This window comes from Echeneis naucrates, chromosome 2 (assembly GCF_900963305.1).
Source record: "Echeneis naucrates chromosome 2, fEcheNa1.1, whole genome shotgun sequence".
Lineage (NCBI taxonomy): Eukaryota > Metazoa > Chordata > Actinopteri > Carangiformes > Echeneidae > Echeneis > Echeneis naucrates.
This window is the reverse complement of record NC_042512.1, coordinates 6,475,248-6,498,533: the sequence shown is the minus strand read 5'-3', so window position 1 is coordinate 6,498,533 and position 23,286 is coordinate 6,475,248. Positions and strand designations below refer to the sequence as shown.

The window sequence follows — 23,286 nt, the reverse complement described above, 5'->3', positions numbered from 1 at the left end:
CATGGCTCCCGTTGAAGTATCCAGCAAACAACTCCATCCAGAACTGAGACCTGTAGAAATGGATAGAATCGGAAGTAAATATATATTATTAGTAGAAGTGGGACTCCATTAAAAAAAATCTAATTCATTAAAGACTTTGTAATGAATGAATTGAAATGAACGCTTCAAGTCCCAGCCTCAATTATTATATATGTTCAGAGGAGTTCATCTGCAATAGAACATAAAGATAAAAATCAAATGAAAGGTCAGTCATAATAAAATGACTTCATGAAGGCCACTTACCTTCCCCTTCTAAATATGGCCCACCAGGATTCAACACGCTGCTTATTCGTGGATGAGCCATACATGTGGCTGGACGGCCCAGAGCAGCAGTCATCATGATGGAGGCGTAGGGGAGACTGAATGGCAGCCATAATGCCATTCTCCGTGCCACAATCAGTCCTCAGTCTCATGAGAGGAGATTCTCAGCGATCACTGTTGGCTTCTTGTTATTTGTCGGTCCACATTGGAGCCACAGCACTTTAGGTGAAAAAATCCATCCATGCGTCCTGAGAGAGCCAGTTTATCAGAACCATCTGCATGCCACATACAGTTCGCTCCCATTGAGTAGCAGCTTCTTCTTAGAAACCTTCTGCGTGCTCTCTCATTCATCACATCATCTCTCTTCACTCGAAGATTGGACTTTTGTCTGAGTACCTGCCACATCGTCCGATAGCCAAACAGTTGTCCAGGTCCACGAAGTTCCAACCTGATGGCGTTTGGAGAGGAATCATCCTTTTAAGAGTCCGCAGGCTGATAATATAACAGGATAAAATAACAAAAAGATATCATTCATTTCACACACACACATATTTACTTCCATATTTCACAGATATATCCACACACGTACCTGGACCTGTTTCCTTTCGGCCCACAGTTCTTTTGACTTTGACTTTCTGTCCTCCATGAATTGTTTATATGATGTTCATGGTTGTTCTGCTGGAATGAACGGAGTTCCGTATCAAAACAGAAAGTTAGCAGCAGCTAAAACAATCAGCAACAATTGTGCATTTAGCATAACTGAAAGCCGAACAAATAAATAAATAAAAAACTAGCAACGCATACTAACTAAACGCGTTGCTATTCCGTGAAGACAACGATTGGCTGCTAAATGAAACGGTGCACTTTAATTCACTGCATGTCTGACAGCGGCTTCAGCTAGTTAGCGCGATGCTACACTTAGCTTGTTTAGCATTTTCCGGCTGTTTATTAGATGTCTCCTGTGCGCGTGCTCCTTCCGTCTGGTCCGTTCATCAACGTTAAACATTCTACAGATCGTCCGCACGGAAAACACAACCGCGTAAATTTGCTCAAGTTGTTTCCACAAAACGGCCAAAACATCATTTAATCTATGCCTGCAAAGTTTTCCCGGCACACAATCCGATACAAACTTTTTGAGCTCACAGTCAATCTTCTTCTGGATCACTTCCGGCATTTGGTACATTCACCTTCCGGAAGATTTCTTTTGGAAATTTGTTTTCTAAAATGTGAATTTGTTTTGTCCGGGGTAAAAGTGTTTTTCTTGTGTAATTTTGTTGAATAAAATGTAAAAATGTTTCTCAACATGTAAATTATTTTCACGCTTTGTAAAAGTGTTTGGCACTTTGTAATTTAGTTTTGCACTTACCGGCCACCGTATCAAACAGAGCAGGAACACTAAAGTAAGGGGCGGGGGGTGAAAACGACAGGAGGGTTAAAGAGCAGATTCTCTCTGAGGGGACGGATGTTGCCACAATACACAGTGTGTGTGCCATCACATGTGGAAGATGTGTGCAGACTGAAGCCTTGGTCTGCCACCAGCTCAGAGGGGCTGCACTTCTACTGACCACCAGGGGGCTCCACTGGTTGTTTCACAAAGTCACAGTGTGTTGGAGTCTATCAGGGTATTTTCCAAGCAGCACTGTGTTTCTAACATCTGGATGTTGGTGAAGAGTTACTCTGCATTGGCCGGGAATCGAACCCGGACCTCCCGCGTGGCAGGCGAGAATTCTACCACTGAACCACCAATGCTTGTTTTTTGAGTTTCACCATGACGTCATGAATCTCCAGGCATCAGCAGCCTTCAACACTTGTTGGCATGTTCAGAAGAACTTCCTGCATTTTATAACGTGGCAACTAACCCGATCAGGGAGAGTCTTATTTTTTCTGTTTTTCTCACACAGGTTCAAAAACAAGCTCCTCCTTTGTTCCTCCGCTGAGTGAGACGGCAACATTTTTTTTTACAAGTTTTACAGATGATTATTGTAATTTCTGTGTTTATATCCAACAATGTATTTACATTAAAGCTGATATCTTTCTATAATAATCCATCATGGACTGCTGGACACTTTCATATCAGTAAATCCAGCGTGTTTTAAAGAAGTTCAGAGTGTTTCAGAGTTTCTGACATGATACAGACAGACAGATCCAACAAAGTATTTAAGTGAACTGAGAGCTCAGACCAGCAGAGAGCACAGACACACACACACACAAAATGGACGAGGTGCTCAGTCTGTGATTGCAAAAATGAGCGAAAGCAGGAAAAGACGCATTTTAATAAGTAGAAGGAGGAACAAACCAACAGATTTGGTTTTAGTTCAATTTAACGCCACTTATTTGTCTAATAACAGCTGATTTGTGTTTCACTTCATTCGTTCGCGAGACAAGCGTGAGCTTCTTCGTGCGCATGCGCCGTTCCGGCTGAATCGAATGCGAATGTGACGTTTGAGTTGGTGTCGCGTGGGAGAGCGATGAAGGACAGGAAATGCCTTTGATCTCCAGTGACGTCACACAGTCACGTTTTGAGGTGAGTAAACAGTTGATGTTGTCAGTGAAACATTCATTCATCCTCAGAGTCATCTGCTTCTACCGATCTCCATTTTCATTTCCAACCACTCAGAGAGACAAGAACACACACAGACACACTCTGACTAACCAAACCATTCCAGGAACAATCAGGATGATTCTGGCTCAGGGTGTGACAGGTCCGGGGTTCAAATCCCAGATGAGCCCTTTGTCAGCTGTTGTAAGAAGTGAAAAAGCCTCCTAAATGTGGAGGGAGGCCGACTCTGTCAGAGAGCAGTGTGCATTCTAGCTTCCTTTAGCTGTCAGCCTCTGATCATCAACTCTTCAGCTTCTATGACTTCAACAATTCCTTCTGAATGCAGTCTGAGGCAGTGATTGTGAAACTTTCATTCAGACAGAGATCCCACATTCAGAAGAAAACAGCCACACACAAACAAAGTCATCATGAACAGCCTACATGGAGCCTAAATGAAAAGAAGCAGGAACTAAAGTGTGAAAATAATGAACAAAGTGTCACACAGAGAGGCTGCAGCCTGGTGTGGACTATAACGTCAGAAAATGGATCAGTCTGTGACACGAAGCACTAAAGTTGGAAGGCTGAGTTCAGCTTCAGCTTCTTTCATGTTCTCCCTGTGAAAGAAAGAAGGTGAACATGAGCTTGATATGAGAACACAGCAGTGTGCATCATGGTGCTCATGTTCATATAGAAAGAAGGAGGAAAAGCAGCAGCTCTGGTTTGCTGTTTCACTCCCTTTCCCTCCCCGCTATGAGCTGTCACTCACCCACAGCACATACTGTAGACTGGTTCACAGTCAGACTCATGATTCATGACTCATTGGTTCAGAGTGGAACTCATGAGTCCCAGTTCAGCAGCAGCACATTCACACACTGAGCTGAGAGTCTGCTGCACGACTCCAATAGAACATTATTGGACTGTATTATATCACTATATCAATCAATTACACTTTATTTATACAGCATTTTGCAAACAAAGAACAATGTTGCACAAAGTGCTTTATACATTAAAACAACAAATATAAACAAGAAAATATTCCCCACCCTGGGCTCATCACCATCCACAGACACTCAGATTCAAATAGGATGTTATGTTTGCCTCACAAAGGTTATTTAGTACGCTTCATAAGAATGATCCTTTCAGAAAATAAACTCCTCTGCTGCAGTGTCCTCTGTTGAGTTCTGCCCTTTCAGCACACTGTTATTTGACTGAATAAATTTTTGCCACATGTGGGTAAAAACAATTATTCGAGATAAGAATTATTACATAGAGAATATATTTAAATTTTATGAAGGGAAAAAAGGGACAATTTCAAAGCTTCATCTAAGTCAGTGGGGACTGAGAGGAGCTTGTGTGTGCACTGACTCAGTGACTCAAATGACTGATTGACTTTGGTGAGTGACTAAAAAACTGGAGTCAGATGAAGGAAAAGAGTTTCCCATCACTCCCTCAAAGCCGATGTTTGGTTCGAGCAGACACTTCATATCCTTCCACCGCCAGATGAGAGAAAGCCGGTAAAGTCTTTGACCAAAAGCTCAGTAATGTATCTGACAGCAGTCCATGTAACCTCCCTCCCAGAGCTCTGCTGTTTTAACTACAGGTGAAAAGATAGATATTATTAAAACAGCCAAACAGGCTGAACTAGTTTTTTTGATGAATGGGGCAGTTCAGCTGACCAAAGAGGGGCAAACTGTTTTTAACCCTCTTTGGGTCCAACAGTGTCACTGAGAATGATGAAACTACTAACCAGGAACCAACACCAAGAAATAACCTGTTTGGATTCATAGCTGAACTTATATATAACATGTATGGATATGTTAGTATCTAAACTGTGGACATCGCACCTGATTATATGATGGAATATTTAACAGTTTACAGTTCGTTAGAATTTATTTATTTAGAGAAACCCAAGAAACTTGTGCGACAAAAAAAATGGACCAGACTCAGTGAACACCCTCCTAGCAACAAATTTTCACACTGCTCTATGTTCCCTACAGATGATATCCAACTAGGCCAGTGAGCGGTGATAGCTATCATGTCTTTGGGGTCATCAGGTGGGAACCTCCTTTCACCGGTGTTTCGTCTAGTTAGGCCCACAACACCTCCAGAAGGCTAGACAGTGATCACTGGAGTCCCAGAGTCACCCCCTAATGCCAGCCATCACCACTCCTCACACAAAGACAACTATCTCAAACAGCACTGCTATCACCTACTCTAACCTCTCACCAACTGCACCAGTGAAAGCGGGGTAGGGATACAGACCCTGGTTCGGGTAGGGGGCATGAAAGTATAGAGGGTGCAGGAGGTGGAGGCAATACAAGCTGCATTAATAGATTCAGCAACTAAACTCAGAACATATTTACTAATGACCTCTATCTCCTCATCCTCCACAGTATTAATCATTTGATGATAGCCAGACAGGCTGAAACAGCAGATGACTGCTGTGATGATGAACTGAGTTCCTGGTGATTGGTTCCTGGTGTGCAGGCTGATGGAGTTTCAGGAACACACTGAGATTTAGACAGTAAAGTCCAGATCTGTCTCACATTTGGAACTGACGGAGACTCCAGAGCTGAGAAGTGAAGCCAACAATGAAGTGTCTCAGTTTCTAGTTTCAAGTCTCCTTCAATACAACTTCCTCAGAGACACTGAAGAACCAGACAAGAACAAGAACCCAGGATAGAGAGGTTCAGTGAATGTGGTGTTGAAGGTGTGGAGGTGGATCAGTGAGTCAGAGGAGACTCTGTAGAAGGACAGAGAGCCAGCAGGACAGTCCACATACACTGCTACTCTGTTAGAGACAGAGGAGGAGGAGAACGATGCTTTTCTGCTGTTGTGCCAGACAGAGTAACCACCCTTAGAGCAGGTCAGACTCCAGGACTGATCATTGTGTCCAAACAAACAGTCAGCACTGCCTCCTTTCCTTCTGATTCCTCTGTAGCTCACTGAGATATAAACCAGTCCACTCCACTCAACCTCCCAGTAACAGCGACCAGTCAGACCATTTCTACACAGCAGCTGAGGACAGATATCAAATCTGTCTGGATGATCAGGATATGACTGATCCTCTGCTACATGTGTCACTTTCCTGTTGTTGTCAGACAGTTTGAGGTTTCTGTGGATTGTGTTTGTGTCCAGTTCCAGTTCACAGACATCTGATGGAGAGAACAAGAAACAACAGCTGCAGTTTATCATCTGTTCATTTATCAACAACTTTACTGAAAGTGAATCATTCAAACTTACATTTCATCACCTGTGAATAATGTTTGACTACATTTAAATGAAAAGCCAACAATCCAGTTAGAACATCAACAGTTACTGAACATGAGAGTCAAGATGTCAGCAATGTTCTGCTTTTTTCTGCTGTGGAGTCAAAGATGACGGCTGATGGAGATCCACATCAATAAACACATGAAGTGTTGATCCTGAATGAAACTCATCTTTGTACTTCAGTCAGAAATGTAAAAATCTAGTGTAACATGAGCAGCTGAGTTTTCATGAATCAAAGTGAAAACACACTCACACTTCCTCAGACCAGGTCTCAGTCTCTGTGGTCCACCATGGTCCACCCTGGAGGAAGAAACAGAGTCAGGATCAACTTGATCCACCATCAAACATGAAGCAGAGTTCCTCAGAGCTGTCCAGACCTGAGAGTGTCCAGTCCAGCAGACAGAAGCTTCACTCCTGAGTCTCCTGGATGATTGTAGCTCAGGTCCAGTTCTCTCAGATGGGAGGGGTTGGAGCTGAGAGCTGAGGCCAGAGAAGAACAGCCTTCCTCTGAGACCAGGCATCCTGACAGACTGAACGAACACACATACACAATAAAAAAAAAAATTTTTGTGAGGATGATAATGTTAGATGAAAAAACAATTAATTAAAAGACACATTTCCACTTTCTACACTAGTAGAACATGATGTCATCTGCTCCCCTTCACTGTACCCTTAAGTTCAAAAAAAAAAAAAACAAGAAAAAAAAAAAAACTTTCCTTTTCTATAAACAGAAACTGACAAGCACTCATCAGCTGCATGAATTAAACAAACTGTCACTTTTGAGAGAATCAGCAGAACAAAGAAACACAGATCAACAACAGCAGCTGAACCACAAACACACTGATTAAAGTAAAGACACAGTTGTTGTCTCAGTTACACAAGCACTGTATAGAGACGCATTGATTCTGCTCTATGTTCGACCAGGTTCATTCATCCACAGAGCATCATATCAGCAGTCCACTCAACCTCTGGTGTCTTTGAGCCCCTTAAATATTTTCCTGAATGAGAACTCCATCAGCGCAACTGTGACAGATGCCAAAAGCAGCAGAAAGGATGTGTCCTTTGCCCTAAAAGTAAAGAGTGAACATGGAAGTCACCACTGGACAATTCAGCATGACCCAGCATGCACCTGTTGGCTGAGCAACGTGTGTGTTTGATTTGTTTCACTGAGTGTGTTCTCCAAGAGTTGAATCAAATCAGTGATTCATTATGGAGGATTAAGCTTTTTATATTGACTATCTCAAAGAACCAAATCTCTTCAGTTCATCAAAATCATTCCAAATATATAAAACGTCTTAAAACATGAACTCTGACCTGAGAGTTTCCAGCTCACAATGTGGACTCTTCAGTCCAGCAGACAGCAGCTTCACTCCTGAATCCTGCAGGTTGTTGTTACTCAGGTCCAGATCTCTCAGACTAGAGGACTGGGAGCTGAGGACTGAGGACAGAGCTTCACAGCTTCTGTCTGAGAGGTTACAGCCACTCAGTCTGAAGAAGAAGCAGCAAAACGAGAGTAAGCGATTACAAAGATGTTTTCTTGATCTTTAGCAAAGCAAGATTTAGTTGATCTTGTTGGATTTATTTGCACGTACAGAACTTTGTTGGAGGCTTTGACCACTGGCAGCAGCCTCAGAAGAGCCTCCTCTGAAGCTGAGTATTTCTTCAGGTCAAACACGTCCAGATCTTTTTCTGATGACAGTAAGATGAAGACCAGAGCTGACCATTGAGCAGGAGACAGTTTATCTGTGGAGAGACGTCCTGATCTCAGGGACTGTTGGATCTCCTCCACCAGAGAACCATCATTCAGTTCATTCAGACAGTGAAACAGGTTGATACTTTTCTCTGGAGACAGATTCTCACTGATCTTCTTCTTGATGTACTGGACTGTTTCCTGATTGGTCTCTGAGCTACTTCCTGTCTGTGTCACCAGGCCTCGTAGGAGAGTTTGGTTGGTCTGCAGTGAAAGACCCAGAAGGAACCGGAGGAACAAGTCCAGGTGTCCATTTGGACTCTGTAAGGCCTCATCCACAGCACTCTGGTAGAGATGAGTTGGTTTAGATCCAGTCCTTATTGGTTTAGACTTTTGAGTTGTTTGTTTTTCTGACATCAGATTGACTCCAGAGTTGATGAAGGTCAGATGGACATGAAGAGCAGCCAGAAACTCCTGAACACTCAGTTGGACAAAGCAGAAGACCTTGTCCTGGTACAGTCCTGTCTCCTCTTTGAAGATCTGTGTGAATAATCCTGAATAAACTGATGCTGCTCTGATATCGATGCCACACTCTGTCAGGTCTGATTCATAGAAGATCAGGTTTCCTTTCTGCAGCTGCTCAAAAGCCACTTTTCCCAGAGACTCAATCATCTTCCTGGTCTCTGGACTCCAGTGTGGATCTGACTCAGCTCCTCCATCGTACTTGACGTTCTTCAGTTTGGACTGAACCACCAGGAAGTGGATGCACATCTCAGTCAGGGTCTTGGGCAGCTCTCCTCCCTCTCTGGTCTTCAACACCTCCTCCAGAACTGTAGCAGTGATCCAGCAGAAGAGTGGGATGTGGCACATGATGTGGAGGCTTTGTGAGGTCTTGATGTGGGAGATGATCCTGCTGGCCTGCTCCTCATGTCTGAACCTCTTCCTGAAGTACTCCTCCTTCTGGAGGTCATTGAACCCTCTGACCTCTGTCACCATGTCAACACACTGAGGAGGGATCTGATTGGCTGCTGCAGGTCCTGTGGTTATCCAGAGGTGAGCAGAGGGAAGCAGTTTCCCCCTGATGAGGTTTGTCAGCAGCACGTCCACTGAGGTGGACTCTGTAGGATCAGTCAGGACCTCAGTGTTGTGGAAGTCCAGAGGAAGTCGACACTCATCCAGACCGTCAAAGATGAACACAACCTGGAAGTGATCAAAGCTGCAGATTCCTGCTTCTTTGGTTTCAGTGAAGAAGAGATGAACAAGTTCCACCAAGCTGAACTTCTTCTCTTTCAGCACATTCAGCTCTCTGAAGGTGAAGGGGAATGTGAACTCTATGTCCTGGTTGGCTTTGTCTTCAGCCCAGTCCAGAGTGAACTTCTGTGTTAAGACGGTTTTCCCAATGCCAGCCACTCCCTTTGTCATCACTGTTCTGATTGGTTGGTCTCTTCCAGGTGGGGGTTTAAAGATGTCTTCTTGTCTGATGCTTGTTTCTGCTCTGTCCTGTTTCCTGGATGCTGTTTCAATCTGTCTGACCTCATGTTCCTCATTGACCTCTCCAGTCCCTCCCTCTGTGATGTAGAGCTCTGTGTAGATCTGATTCAGAAGGGTTGGGTTTCCTGCTTTAGAGATCCCCTCAAACACACACTGGAACTTCTTCTTCAGGGAAGACTTGAATTTATGTTGACACACTTGAGCATGACTTTCTGAATAAAAAAAAAAAAAAAGAACAAAAGAGATTAAAAAAAAGAAAAAACTACAAGGTTGATATTTACTTCTCTTAAGGATTAAGAATGTGATCTTATTTCTCTCCGTCTCCTCAGACTTTAGTAAATGTCTAATTGAACCATCATGTTAAATCCTCTTACTGCTCTGCAGACAGTCAGCCAGCTCCTCCTGCTTCATCCTCCTCAGGAAGTTCACTGTGATCTTCAGAAATGCCTCTCTGCTCCTCCTCTGCTCTTCATCCACCTCATCATCCTCATTCCTGATGAATTGTGGGTAATCTGGACTCAGACTCCTTTTGATTTTCTTCAGCTCGTTCTTCACAAAACAGATGATGTTCTCCTCCAGCAGCTGGAACACAATAACATCCTGTGTAAAGTTCACTCTCAGTATAAACTGATGGATCAAAGCATCAGATCATCAGTCAGCAGAGTTCAACTTTAGCTGCTGCTGTATCATCTGCTGCCACGTCTCTTTCCAGAGCTACACAGAAAGATTCAGACCTGCTGACTTCACTAAACTAACTTCACTGGTGTAACTTACTAAGTTTGACTTTAGATTCTGACAACACAGAGATCCTGATCATCACATGAAGACCAAACTGATATAGCCCTTCAACACATCAACTTAGGAAGTGAAAATTCAGGGTCTGTCTCCAACAGACCATATTCATACCGAACATATCTGTTGAGGCTGACGGATTATTGCTCTGTGGTGAACTACAACTCCCAGTCCTCTCCCACCCCAAACCTGTTCAATCCCAATTCAACAGAGTAAAGCTCTACTGGTCTAAAGAGTGCAGCTTCAAACTGGATGGTTGAACTGGTGGATGAACATTTACACACCATAAATATGGAGTCCAGGTCTGTGTGATGATGTTTGTCAGACTGAACTCTGAGGAGAAAAGACACAAACACACAGTTTGTTCCAGGAGTTTTCTGGGAACACCAGAGAAACTGATAGACAAGCTTTGATACCTTTAATGAGTCAAACAACAATTGATCAGCTTTTACCTTTTTTCTTTGATAAAGTCATCCATAGACTGATCACTCTTCATGGACACACAGCTGGATACAGCAGACTGTTGTCCTCCCTTAAAGTCAATAGGACGCTCCATAGACAGATCACTCTTCATGGACACACAGCTGGATACAGCAGACTGTTGTCCTCCCTTAAAGTCAATAGGACGCTCCATAGACAGATCACTCTTCATGGACACATAGCTCAGTTCAGGAGAATCTGGTCTTGACTTCTGGTAGCTTCAAAAAACAAACACAGTTGACATTAAAATAATCAACGACCAAGAAACTGAAAAGAAAATTATCCGTTTAAATGAAAGTACTTAAGTGAGGTTTTCATTTGTATAGCTATGAATCTCCCAGAACACTACGTATTTTTTTTAAATTTTAATAAAATCAAAGTCATCGATTTAACATCTCACTTGATTATCAACTTCAATGAAAAGTACAGAAAAAAGAAAATCAATGATAATATCTTCACATGCTGGTTGAGCTCCCTATGGAAAAAAAAAAGAAGAAAAAAAAAACAGCAGCGGAAAAAGATTAGTAAAAAAATGTGACAGAGTGTCATCTCACCTCTGAGCTTTGGTCTGACTCTCATGTTCCCCACACAGAGTGGTTTTAGAGGGAGGGGCTCCCTCCTCTCTGTCCTCACACTGATTCATAGCTGAGCCTCCACCTTCACACAAACACCAAAAAAAAATAACAAAAAAACAAAAAAAAAAGCTTAATTACAACAGGATTGACATCACAGGACACAATCAGCATTTCTGCCTCTAATACGTCACTAACTTCAGTCTTTAACTCCCAACAACAAACTGCTTGACTTTTCTCTCTTCATGTTAATCTTCAATTTCATACATTTTGATTTTCATACATATAGTGACACATTTGGCACATTTGAAGGCCTTCACAACTTCACATCCAAATCAGTAAATTTCAGAGAAATATATATATCCGATTGCCGAAATGTTTACATTAAAATAATTTTTATTGACTTAAGTTGTCAATGAAATGTAGTTGAGGAGAAGAGTACAATATTTCCTTCTGAAATGTTGCCTTCAAGAATACAGTTCAAATTAATAGAAACTCAAATATCACCTCAATCTGTATTTAAGTGCAGTATTTAAACTAAACTGAATAAATTACCATCAGTGGTCATAATTACTTTTAAAGACAAAGACGCCTCAGTCATTATCTGAGCTGTCAGACCAGTTCTGTCACCTCATACTGAAGATCAGTGCTTTCATTGATTCCATTAATACAACTGATCCTCAAATTGTCCTTTAACTCCAAAAGAAACTTATTATTTTTACATATCTGAAAGCAGCCAATCAGCATCCAGAAGTGTTCTCCTGTCCAGTCAAACAGTGAAACAACACAGTTCTTGTTCTCCCTTGTTCTCCCTCATCAGGTGTCTGTTTGAGCTGAGGAAAAGTCACATTCTCATAACTTCAGAGTCCAAAGAAGGGGAAGAGAAAAAAATAAATTTAAAAAAAAAAAAAAAAAAAACCCATCGGAGTGATGTTAGAGCTGCTCCAACCTGTTTTAGAAGCAGTCTGTGCCAGAGGAATCCTTGGTTTGTTGTTGTACTGCTGCACCAACACACCTAATGTCCTCTTTAAAGGACATTCGGGAACCTGACTGGAGTGTAGCTGAACCAGTGTACAGACTGAGGTCCAATGATGTCCAATATTGGACAGCTGGGTTAACTGGATTATTTCCCAGTTGTCTCAGAGTAATTATGTTCTGCACTGTGAACGGTCAATTTGCTCAGCCATTAAATGGCAAAAAGTCACATTCTCAGAAATTCAGAATCAAAGTATAAACAAAAACATCTGGGTGACATCAAAACAACTCTAACCTGTAGAGGAAATGTAGTCAGGGCCAGAGGAACATGAGATCATATGATATAGTTTGACTATTCGTCCCCCAGATCATACAAATTATGGGCTAAATTTCAGCTTTGTAAGAGATTTAAACTGGGTAAATTATAATGATATGAGACTCATGAGTTAAACATAATACAAAGGGTAACTGGAGGTCTGTCAAACACATTAACTGCTCCCTTAAGGTAAGACAGGTTTCAAAATAAGGCTGAGGACTCTCTGGCAGAGATAATAAAAAAAAAAAAAAAAAAAAAAAGATTGTTCCTAAAATTAAATTACACATCAACATGAGTGCAACCAGCAGACTAGTATTGGTTAATACTTTTGAAACTAAAAAAGGTGATGTTGGAAACTTTCAGTTATGCCTTAAAATTTACAGCAACTTCCTCTGTGAACTTTCAGCAGGTGTGTAATTACATGTACACTTATTTTCCCCCATACACTTCAATACAATCTAATTTATTTTACAACCAGTGGAGTCAGTTTGACATTGGTTTAACTTTTCATACTTAGTACAGCCTGATCAGTAATCATGGTCATTAGCTATTTACAGATTTGATCTGATTCTCTCCATCATTACAAGACAGAGTTCTCATGTGTCATGAACATGGAAGAAACAATTACCAAAGCAAACGATCTTCATCTGACAGCTGCTCTACCATTTGGCATTTATTGATTTGTAACCCCAAATGTTGCATTTGTTTTCAAATGCAGCACATCTGTATTGATAGGAAGTGGATTATCAGTTAAATTAAATGCTACATTTGTTTTACTATCCAAACCCTGATACTGTGTTTCTGAGAAATCACACACGGTTTCTGGGAAGACAAGTCTGTGTTATTGTCAGAGATAATTAATGATGTTGAGTTTTTTTAAAGAACAAAGACAACGCCTCAGTCTATATCTGAGCTGTCAGACCAGTTCTGTCATTAAAATGTCAAAAGTTGATACACCCTGTGGTGTTAATGTATGAGGAAAAAGGAGGACAAAAGAAATAGTCAATTCACAAGATGTTATTTATGGGCATAAATAGAATTTATCCTCAAATAATTGTCTTTTAACTCCAAGAGAAACCATTAATATTTTTACATAGCTGAAAACAGCCAATCAGCATCCAGAAAAGTTCTCCTGTCCAGTCAAACAGTGAAACAACACAATGTGATCACAGTGATCCTGTTCACACATTTACAGATTCTCACCTGCTGAACTCACTTCAGGGAGACTTTCTGACACTTTCCAGCTTCATGTGAAGAGAAGAAGCTGCTTGTTCTCCCTCATCAGTCCTGGTGTCTGTTTGAGCTGAGGAAAAGTCACATCCTCATAACTTCAAAAGTTAAGTCCAAAGTATGAAACATTAAAACCGCTCCAACCTGTTTTTGGTTTGTTGTTGTACTGCTGCTGTTTGTCAGCGAGGTGGATATGGAGAAACAGAGCCGGTAAAACCGAGTCCAACAGAAATAGTCCGGTAGGGATACAAAAGTCCAACAAAAAGAGGAAACACAGACTGAGCTGGACTTTCTGAAAAACTAACAAAGTAACAACAGAAAGAGAAAACAAAAGGCGAGACTGAACAAACAGGGAACCAAGAGCGGCTGACTGAGAGACACCGGAGAACATGAACGGATAATAAGAATAAGAATAACAATAATAATAATAATAATAAAAACAAATAAAAACAGTGAACGAGAGCAGCAGGAACAATAAGAAGAGGCAGGATTCTCCGGCACTGAAGAGAAGTCCGAGGAGGGCTGATTGGCGGGAAATGCAGGACAGGTGTGCCTCATTAGGAGAGAGGACACGCCCACTGGGACAGAACACAGGGGGGAGGGGCCGGGGGACACGTGACTTTAGCAACAAGGAAGCAGCTGACTTACACAACCTTTATCATTCAGCCTGTTTCAGTCCACAGCTGTACTCTGCTGTTTTTGTTGGTTTACTTCTTCCACAAAACTTCAGGCTGCTCCAAAGGGAGACATGAAGACTGTGCAGAGAGACTGCTGTGTCCTTTTAATGGGACTTCAGTAGAGGAAGTTAGATGATCCAGTCAGACGCAAATCTATCAAACACAAATCACACGAGTACAAGCTCGTAGCTCATTTGCAAACAAATGCCTTTTAAACATTCAGTGCCTCCATTTTAAAGCATTAAACTCAAAGTCAGATCATTCTTGATAAAGAAATGAAGAAAGGAATACTTCAAAATACAAACTTTTTTTATGTTTTCACTTTGTAAAACAATTCGTGAAACTGTATAGAACAGTGAAATGAACATAATGAAGTTAATTTAACTTTATCAGTCTGACTGTATCATAATGATTATAAACTTTCCACTTGCTTGTTAAGAATACTTGTATTGATTATAGTTTTTTATTTTTCCATTATTTGATAAACCTTTGCAGCACACAGTAAAAACAAATGTTAAACATCAATATATAATATATATATTCATTTTTAAAATATGGTCTTTCATATTCCAAGGTACTGTGTGAACAGAAGAAAGCAAAGATGCAGATCATAAACAGTGTTCTACATTGCTCTGTGTGAGATTTGCATTTTTTCAACCTTTTTTTGCATTGCTTAAGTTAGATGAGGATCCAGTCAGGTCTAGCAAATACAAATCACCTGAGTACAAGCTCGCTGTTCATTTGTAAGAAAAAGTTTCCTTTTAAACATCCAGTGCCTGCATTTTAAAGCATTAAACTCACAGTCAGGTCACCCTTCTAGAAAGGAATACTTCAAAATACAAAAGTTTTGGGGGGAGTTATGTTTTCACTTTGTAAAAAAAATAGTCAAGCCTCCTTTTTAACAGTGCAGCAAACAGCCAGCAAATCAATAAACAGCTAATACAGTCTGATTGAAACTGTAATTGTAACTGTACAGAGAGATGTGTCAATAAAGAATGTTGAAACAAAAAGAGAAAAGATTGTCATGTTTAACATGGATGTGTGTTAATCATCATGTGTTGATTCAAACAGCCTCTGAAAAAAGGGAGAGTGGCTAAAATAGGATTTATTCCAGAGCTTTGCACTTCTGTGCTGTGCATCATGTACCGGCCTGCCCGGTGTGTGGCTGGTTCAGCCCGTGTTGTTCGGGGTGCTCCTGACAGGTCTGGGCTCATTCGGTCGTTCAGGCCTCGTTGGCGCAGTAGGCAGCGCGTCAGTCTCATAATCTGAAGGTCGTGAGTTCGAGCCTCACACGGGGCACAGCTAGTTAATAATGAGGAGTTAGGAGAACCTCAGTTCCTTCAACACTCTCTGGTTTACATGACTTCTATAACATAGACAAGTGCGAAGAATCACTTAACAGGTGTTATCTCACTTTTCCAGTTTAAAGACACAACACCAGCTTCTCTGTTATAGTTGTGAAGTTCTGTCTCCTCAGTATCTACAGATCAGTTCATTTCTCTCCACCTCAGAGGACCGGAAGTCGGCTGGTCCGCAGATCAGCTGTGTGACCGTGAATCAACAGGAGACATTTTACAACAAGTCAAAGTCCTATTTTCTACATTTGTACTGAGACTTCACAAAACAGAGATTTTTACATAGGAATTGGTTTGCGTAGTGATCCACACAGAGGAAGGCAGAGAGCATCCTAAAATACTCGGACCGTCCACTTCATACCATCCTAGTGGATCAGAGAAAGCACAGCGGTGGACTGTTCATCTATTTACCATGTAGGACGGAAAGATCCAGAAAATCATTCATTCTCACTTTACAACTCCTGAACTGTTAGAAGATTAGACACCAAACAGCAGAATTTTGAATAAAGCGTTTCTGATTCTGATCATCTCCGTTAGAGCATTATTGTGTAATTCAGCGTGTGTGCAGTTTGGGACACATTCAGAAAAAAGGGCAGAACCAGCAGATGGAGCTGTTTGGATGTTTCTATCATATGATGATGAAATCTAAAGGCTCTCTGATCATCACATTGAGAAGTTCATCTGGTTTGTGATATTTCTTCATATGATAGTGAGGTAAAATGTGTTCAGTGGGATGTGTGTGTATCCAGCAGGACTGACAGCTTCATGTGGGATTCTCACAGAGATGATTCAAACCTGATCACAGTGATCAGTATGGATATACAGTATGTTTGCTGTCAGTGGAGGAAACTCTCAGACAGGACTAATAGTCATGTTTGGGATGTTCCTGGATTTGAGTTGAATGAGTGTAAATTCTCTCTGATTCTAACACACGTTCACACATCCACCTCTATTCAGACATGGAGTTTACATATTGTTTGGAATTCTAATGTGAATGTCACAGACAGCATTTTTTGCCAACACTTGTTCTTATAATTAATGTTAAGATCCAGAAAGCAGCATGTTTGATTGACTGTTGTACCAACCTGAAAATGATCAGTGTTTATAGCTCATAACCTGATCACTGATCAATAATCAGCCATTGGAAGACGCTCTGAAACTTTCTTCTGCAGTCAGAACTCATCCACCTTCAGACTGGACATCTTCTGACTGTAGAACTGGAGCTTTTTATACATCTCACTGCAGCACAATAAAGTCCTCTGTGAGTATTGTGTGTCCCACAGTGTACATGACATCTGAGCAGCAATACTTCCACCTGCTGGAGATTTATTGTTACTACAGCTGTAAAATAAATCTATCAGAACATGAACTCAGTCTGTAGAATCCAGAAGATTAATGACACACTTTGTCCTGCTGTTATGGAATCAAATCCTAATTTAGGTTTTCTATATTTTAAACTAATGGGCACTGTTGGAGATCAAACAGAAAAGGACAGAAGTATGAAAGAAGATTTTTTTTCTTTTAATGTCACAACAAATAACAATTTACACCATTAGGAAATATAACTCCAATAAACTGACAAATATAGGCCCTATTTAAGAAAGGTCAACTAAGCATAAAGAGACTGAAGCTTAAACATAAATGAATGAATTGTGTCCTGCATGTGTGGGTTCAAATTTCATCCTCTTTTGTGTTCAGCCGTCCATGTTGCAGTCACTCTACCTGAGTGAGATTCAAGCTCTGGCTTTTTGCACAGGATGCACAGCTTCCACCAAATGGAGCCAAATAAGACACAAAACTAATTGTGATGTGAGTCTGAAGAGCTGCTGCCTTTGATACATCACCAGATGATGTCACCTGATGATGTCACAATACTCACAGAATGAAACTTTTCCTTTGAAGCTGCTTCAAAGAATTTCCAAAATCACATGGAACACATTTAGTCCATCAGGAACAGACAACGATCCTCTTAAATTCATGAGGACCGTTAGAATATGGTGAGAGGACTGTTAACTGCAGTGATTAGGGATTAGGGTTGTGTTCTTGCGGCTATTATATGTATTTCAAGTGTGAACAAGACAAGACCATGATTGTCTTTAGAGCTTCATTAACAGTGAGCACTCTATGGTGGAGGTCATGAGAAAAAAGTGGGAGGAGTCTTTGATCTCTGTGATGTCATTAGAACCTTTGTGACATCACAGAATCAGCATCTCCTTTGATGGTTACTGATGGAACAGGAAAAGGTCAGATCCTGATATAATCTTGTGAATCCACAAGTCTGCCTTTCTTTGTTTGTGTACCAACAGCCTGAGCTCTGGTTCTGACATGTGTGGCGTTTTATTTTGATCTTTTTGTTTTGAAGCACGGTGATTAATCTGCCTACAGACAAGAGGTGACCACTGTTGCATCACTTTTCATGTAGAGCAGCTGTGTTTTATTTTGTAAGCAGCAATGAGTTTCTAACATTTGGATGTTGTTAAGAGGATCATTACCATAAGCTGAGAATCAAACATGTGCAGCACGCAGGAATTCTACCACTGAACCACCGATGCTGACTGCAAATTATGAGCACCACTACGTAACTCCGGGCATCAAAAGCCTTTCATGTTAGTTGAACTTCTCATGGAAACAGAACAACAGAAACAACTCCTGCTCAGTCTAAAGACCAGACCGTGTTCAGACCACACCTTCAGCTGCCAACAAACATGACGAGGTGGCCAAGTGGTTAAGGCGATGGAGTATTGTGGACTCACTTTGATGGGCTAATTTTTCAGCAAATTTCAGGCAGGAGTTGACCACACAACCATTATAATTTTAAGACTAAGCCACACAGAAAATATATATGTTCAGTTGTGTCATGGTTCATTGGTTACAATTGGTTACATTTTGTAGATCAGTATCATACCATGGTTGGCTGTGCAGCGTTTGGATGCTCCAATCAGTCCGAGAAGAGTTACAGCATGTATGGATTCCCCAAGAACCATGAGGGCTGGAAAAGGAGGATGGCAATGTGTGTGTGTGTGTGTGTGTGTGTGTGTATACAAGTACAAATGCAAATAAAGATAAGTATATGCACCTAAAGGGCCTCTGATATAATATAGAGATTGACAATTAAAAAGATGACGCGATTTAATCATTTTACTCCTGGAGATACTTTTGCAGCGAACAAACTAGAAGACAATCGGTCACCTGCCAAGATAAAAATATATATAATCACGCTGTGCACGTGCAAATAAAGATGAGTATATGCATCATAATCATGGACCAGTAAAGTTGGTGACAGATAGAACATCATGTTATGTCATCACATTCTAAATTTTCACGTTTGGCATATTTCATTACCATTTTGGTGGCGCCATGACGAGATGGCCGAGTGGTTAAGGCGATGGACTGCTAATCCATTGTGCTCTGCACGCGTGGGTTCGAATCCCATCCTCTTCGGTGTTCAGTTGTTTTTGTCTCTCCATGTTGCTGCCTGCTGTTCCAGGTGGAATTATCCTAGATTTTTGAAGACGTTTGACCTCTCGTCCAAGAGGCGTCATTAGATAGATTGGTGTTTTACCTGTTGCAGTATCTTAGAAGCATGAAATGCTTCATGAAAATTTCTTCCCCAAATACAGCACAAACTACAAAAATTCTGTCACCCCTCTTTCTCTTGTAATGATAACAGTGTGAGAGATTTGAATTTTTAGCTTCATTGTGGGACTTTGGAGAAGTGGATGGTGAACAGAACATCCAGCATGGCAGGGGGCCAAGCTGTGGTATGATCTTAAGTTTAGCAGCTACCATCACTTTGAGTTTCCAAAGTGGGGACTGAGCTGAAGATACAAATAAAATAATCAAAATGTGCTTTCTTCTTGAAATGCTTCCATGGTGCAACTGCTCTTGTTCTCTCTTTCATATCACAGCAACATCAACAACTAATAACTAAATGCTTATTATGCTTTTTGCTAAAGAAAATCCTTTGTTATTTGCCTCAGTGGACTTGGCTCATCATATTTTGCTGACTAACTGGTATTGGAGTTGTGTAGAAAAAACAGAAAGATCTGACAACAGCTTTGAAAAGCAGATACAGTCGGTCCAGATAAACTTTGAATTAACCTTAAACAGGTTCCAAGGATATTTAGAGAATGTTCAAGAAGGACCAACATGGACAGGCAGGATTCAAACCCCCTACACACTGAATGGTCTGCAGCTCAGCTGCCTCATACACAGCTAATTGCAATGGTGAGAGTGTGGTGCTGATAATGCCAACGTCATGGGTTCGATCCCCATACTGACCACATGCAGCATCTCAGAACGTGATACCTTTCACTATGTCTGTATGAAACCCCATAGACTTCAACACACTTTGACTTGACTTTCCAACCAGTGAAGCCGGTAGACTGCAGGTGGAAGTATCAGCAGTTTTTAAAACATGCACAATAAAAATAAAACAAAATAATTAAAAGCAATTTCAAGAAAAGTCAGACCAAACCTGAGCGCTCCATCTGGACTCAGGTTCTGATTGGACCTCAGCTGATGTTAATCAGTGTAATCAGAGCAGAGAGCAGCTCCGGTATGAAACCAGAATCATTGATCCCCCACGCAACACAGATGCATACGTCACACTCTCTCATGTTTGCTTCAAATGGTGAGCTCAGCACCACAAAAGTAGTACAAAGAAGTACCAAGGATCTGAAAATATTGCAAAGTAAGTGGCTGACCATCATGACTCCTACCAAAGTGTGTCTCCTGTGAAAAGCAGCCAATCACCAATATCCCTTCTCCTCAGCACAGCATGAGCCACAAAACTACCATTGCTCTTGCTTCAGTTGCCAAGATACTGCAACTAACAACCAGACAGCAAACCTCACACAGCTCCATAGTGTAACAGTTAGCACCCATATTGACTGAAAGGCAACAGATGGGCTTGTCCAGGATTTGAACCCGGGACCTCTCGCACCCTAAGCAAGAATCATACCCCTAGACCAACGAGCCATGTGGGCTGGGGAGGTTATGACAAAAAAGTGGGAGGAGTCTTTGATCCCTTTGATGTCATTAGAACCTTTGTGACATCACAGAATCAGCATCTCCTTTGATGGTTACTGATGGAACATTTGTGGCGTTTTTTTTTTTTTTTTTTTGATTAACCTCATTATTTACACACAGCACATTCAGGACATTAATGTGACAGTTAATTATATGCTAAAGAAAAGTCACGATGGTCAGCCACGTATGTTGGGGATATTTTCAGATCCAAAATACATCCATGTACATCAGAGTGGTGCTGTGGCTTAGTTGGTGAAAGCGCCTCTGTAGTAAACAGGAGATCCTGGGTTCAAATCCCAGCAGAGCTTCACTCTCAGTGGAGATCCTGCTCATCATTGAAACAAACTGATGAAAACCATCACTTCCTGTATTACAGCTTTTACCTGCAATATCTGGACAAGAGAAACATAAATTTTGTGGTTGTTGCTGTTTTTAGCAGAAGGTGACAGATCATTGATCTGGAACTCATATCAATCAGATATTTCTTTATTTGGATCATGTGCTTTGACCATCAGGGGACAGTTTGTTCTGTAATGTTGCTCACAATATTTAAACAAAAAACTCCATATGTATTCCAAAGCAGCCCAATTTTTATCTTCCCCATCCAATTTCATCAAAATTGGATAGAATGATCACAGAGTTTGTCCCTCACCTGTCTCTGTGACACAATTATCAATGTGTTCAGCTGTTTGCTGAAAGACTTTGAAGTCCACCCAGGGACCTGCTGTGTTTAGTTCACTTGTTGCTGTGTGTAGTTGGAACAGCAGGCTGCAACATCATGTCTCTGTGGGGCAATCGGTCAGCGCGTTTGGCTGTTAACTGAAAGGATGGTGGTTTGAGACCACCAAGGGAAGTGGTTTGTCTTATTCACTGGAATTATACTGGACATGTGGAACACCAAGATTTGATCTGGAGAAGGTGTATGACCGGGTTCACAGGGATGTTCTGGAGTATGGAGCCATCCCATCATTATATGGCAATAAGGTGAACTTCTCTCTGGTGGGTGTTGGCGTCCAGCAGGGCTGTGCTTGGTGTCCCATACTTGAAGTTGTCATGGTCTCCAGGGTGACAGTCCTTTTCGTTTTCTTATGGTGTATTGTGGTAATCACTTATTCTATTCTGTCAATTAGGACTGCTCGTGCTGAAGTCCACCCATCTTCGTACCTTCGAACCGCCCATCTTTGTTTTTCTTGGTTATACGGGGGGGCTCTGTCTTGGTTTTTGCATTGGCTGTGGTTGTCTGAACACTCTGGCTTTATGTTGCTTGCCTTTGGATGGATGCAGACAAAGTTCCATTACTGTGAATAATGTAGAGAAAAGACTAACCTTCCTCTGGCAAAAGTTAAACTGCAATGGCCAGGAATCAAACCCGGGTCAACTGCTTGGAAGGCAGCTATGCTCACCACTATACCACCATTGCATGTGAAGGTTCAAAACTGGTTATGAAACTGGTTATGGGAACTCACATGTGGCTGGATTTATGACCGAACATTATCCACACTTTAAATGAATCAAAGTAAACTAATTCTTTGTCTTTGATCTCTCTGATGTCATTAGAACCTTTGTGACATCACAGAATCAGCATCTCCTTTGATGGTTAGTGATGGAACAGGAAAAGGTCAGATCCTGATATAATCTTGTGAATCCACAAGATTCTGGATTTATTTCCTTTCCTGGATTTACTTCATCATTTCAGTGACTCTGTGGATTCAACTGACAAATGCAAAATACAACCAACATTTAAACGATGACGTGTTGAAACAAAACTTTATTGATTCCACTTTGCAGAAAGAAGAACACAGTGAGGCACTGACTGAACAGGACTTTACCTTTTCCAGATCCCTTCCTACATCCTGATGAATGTTGAAGCAAAGAGATATTTAGGACTCATGTTCATGTTCCTGTCGCCCCATCTGACTGATCTGTTTTTCTCCTGAAAGAACAAAGTCAGAGAGCCAAAGCCAGAACAAAGTCAAAGGGCACTTCCCAAGCTGGATTTTCCAGATCTGCAGATCTCCTCCACAGAAGGTGGATGTGATCTCAGGTCATGGCCAACACTGACCTCTGGTGCTCGATGCTGCCTTCATCCTGATGAATGTTGAAGCCATGAAATATTACAAGATCAGATGATAAACTAACAACAGCACATTAAAAAGGCCCACGTGCAGAGATCACGTGGCCTAAAGGACAAGGCCTCTGTCTTCGGATCAGAAGACTGAAGGTTCCAGTTCCTTCTTGGTTGGTCAGTGGTGTATTACAGGTGAAGGGACTTAACAACTTGAAATTTCCTGCATATTTTTTTCACTCTCATTTCGGCTTTAAGCAGCAATACCTGGTATAAAAGGCATTCATGTGGGAGACCTAGAATCCATGATGTGTTACACCAATAGACTGTAACTGCACACTAGTGGTCAATCAGAATAATGAACGTGGGTAGAAGATAATATAATACATAATTAAAAAAACAAAGCTCTGTCTTCTGCTCTATAAGACATTACTGGGACAAGATTCCATCGCCTTTGAAATGATTCAGTTGCCTTTGAAGTGACTGTGATGTCACTGGCTCCC

At 41.3% G+C, this 23,286-nt stretch overlaps 2 long non-coding RNA genes and 4 other non-coding genes across 6 annotated transcripts; 2 read left to right on the top strand and 4 right to left on the bottom strand.

Annotated features, from left to right (window-relative positions):
- Positions 1–1,978: 1,978 nt before the first annotated feature.
- On the bottom strand, positions 1,979–2,049 carry trnag-gcc (transfer RNA glycine (anticodon GCC)). Its single transcript has one exon. It is a non-coding gene; the product is annotated as a tRNA-Gly (tRNA).
- A 3,023-nt stretch (positions 2,050–5,072) lies between these two features.
- Positions 5,073–6,498, bottom strand: LOC115055928 (uncharacterized). The gene is made up of 3 exons (XR_003841733.1): positions 6,487–6,498; positions 6,363–6,409; positions 5,073–5,994 (listed from the first exon to the last, which is right to left on the bottom strand). It is a non-coding gene; the product is annotated as an uncharacterized LOC115055928 (long non-coding RNA).
- Positions 6,499–10,371: 3,873 nt separating this feature from the next.
- On the bottom strand, positions 10,372–11,178 carry LOC115056492 (uncharacterized). The gene is made up of 3 exons (XR_003841800.1): positions 11,117–11,178; positions 10,535–10,780; positions 10,372–10,415 (listed from the first exon to the last, which is right to left on the bottom strand). It is a non-coding gene; the product is annotated as an uncharacterized LOC115056492 (long non-coding RNA).
- A 4,380-nt stretch (positions 11,179–15,558) lies between these two features.
- Positions 15,559–15,631, top strand: trnam-cau (transfer RNA methionine (anticodon CAU)). Its single transcript has one exon. It is a non-coding gene; the product is annotated as a tRNA-Met (tRNA).
- Positions 15,632–19,046: 3,415 nt separating this feature from the next.
- Positions 19,047–19,128, top strand: trnas-gcu (transfer RNA serine (anticodon GCU)). The gene has a single exon. It is a non-coding gene; the product is annotated as a tRNA-Ser (tRNA).
- A 2,938-nt stretch (positions 19,129–22,066) lies between these two features.
- trnag-ucc (transfer RNA glycine (anticodon UCC)) lies at positions 22,067–22,138 on the bottom strand. Its single transcript has one exon. It is a non-coding gene; the product is annotated as a tRNA-Gly (tRNA).
- Positions 22,139–23,286: the final 1,148 nt, after the last annotated feature.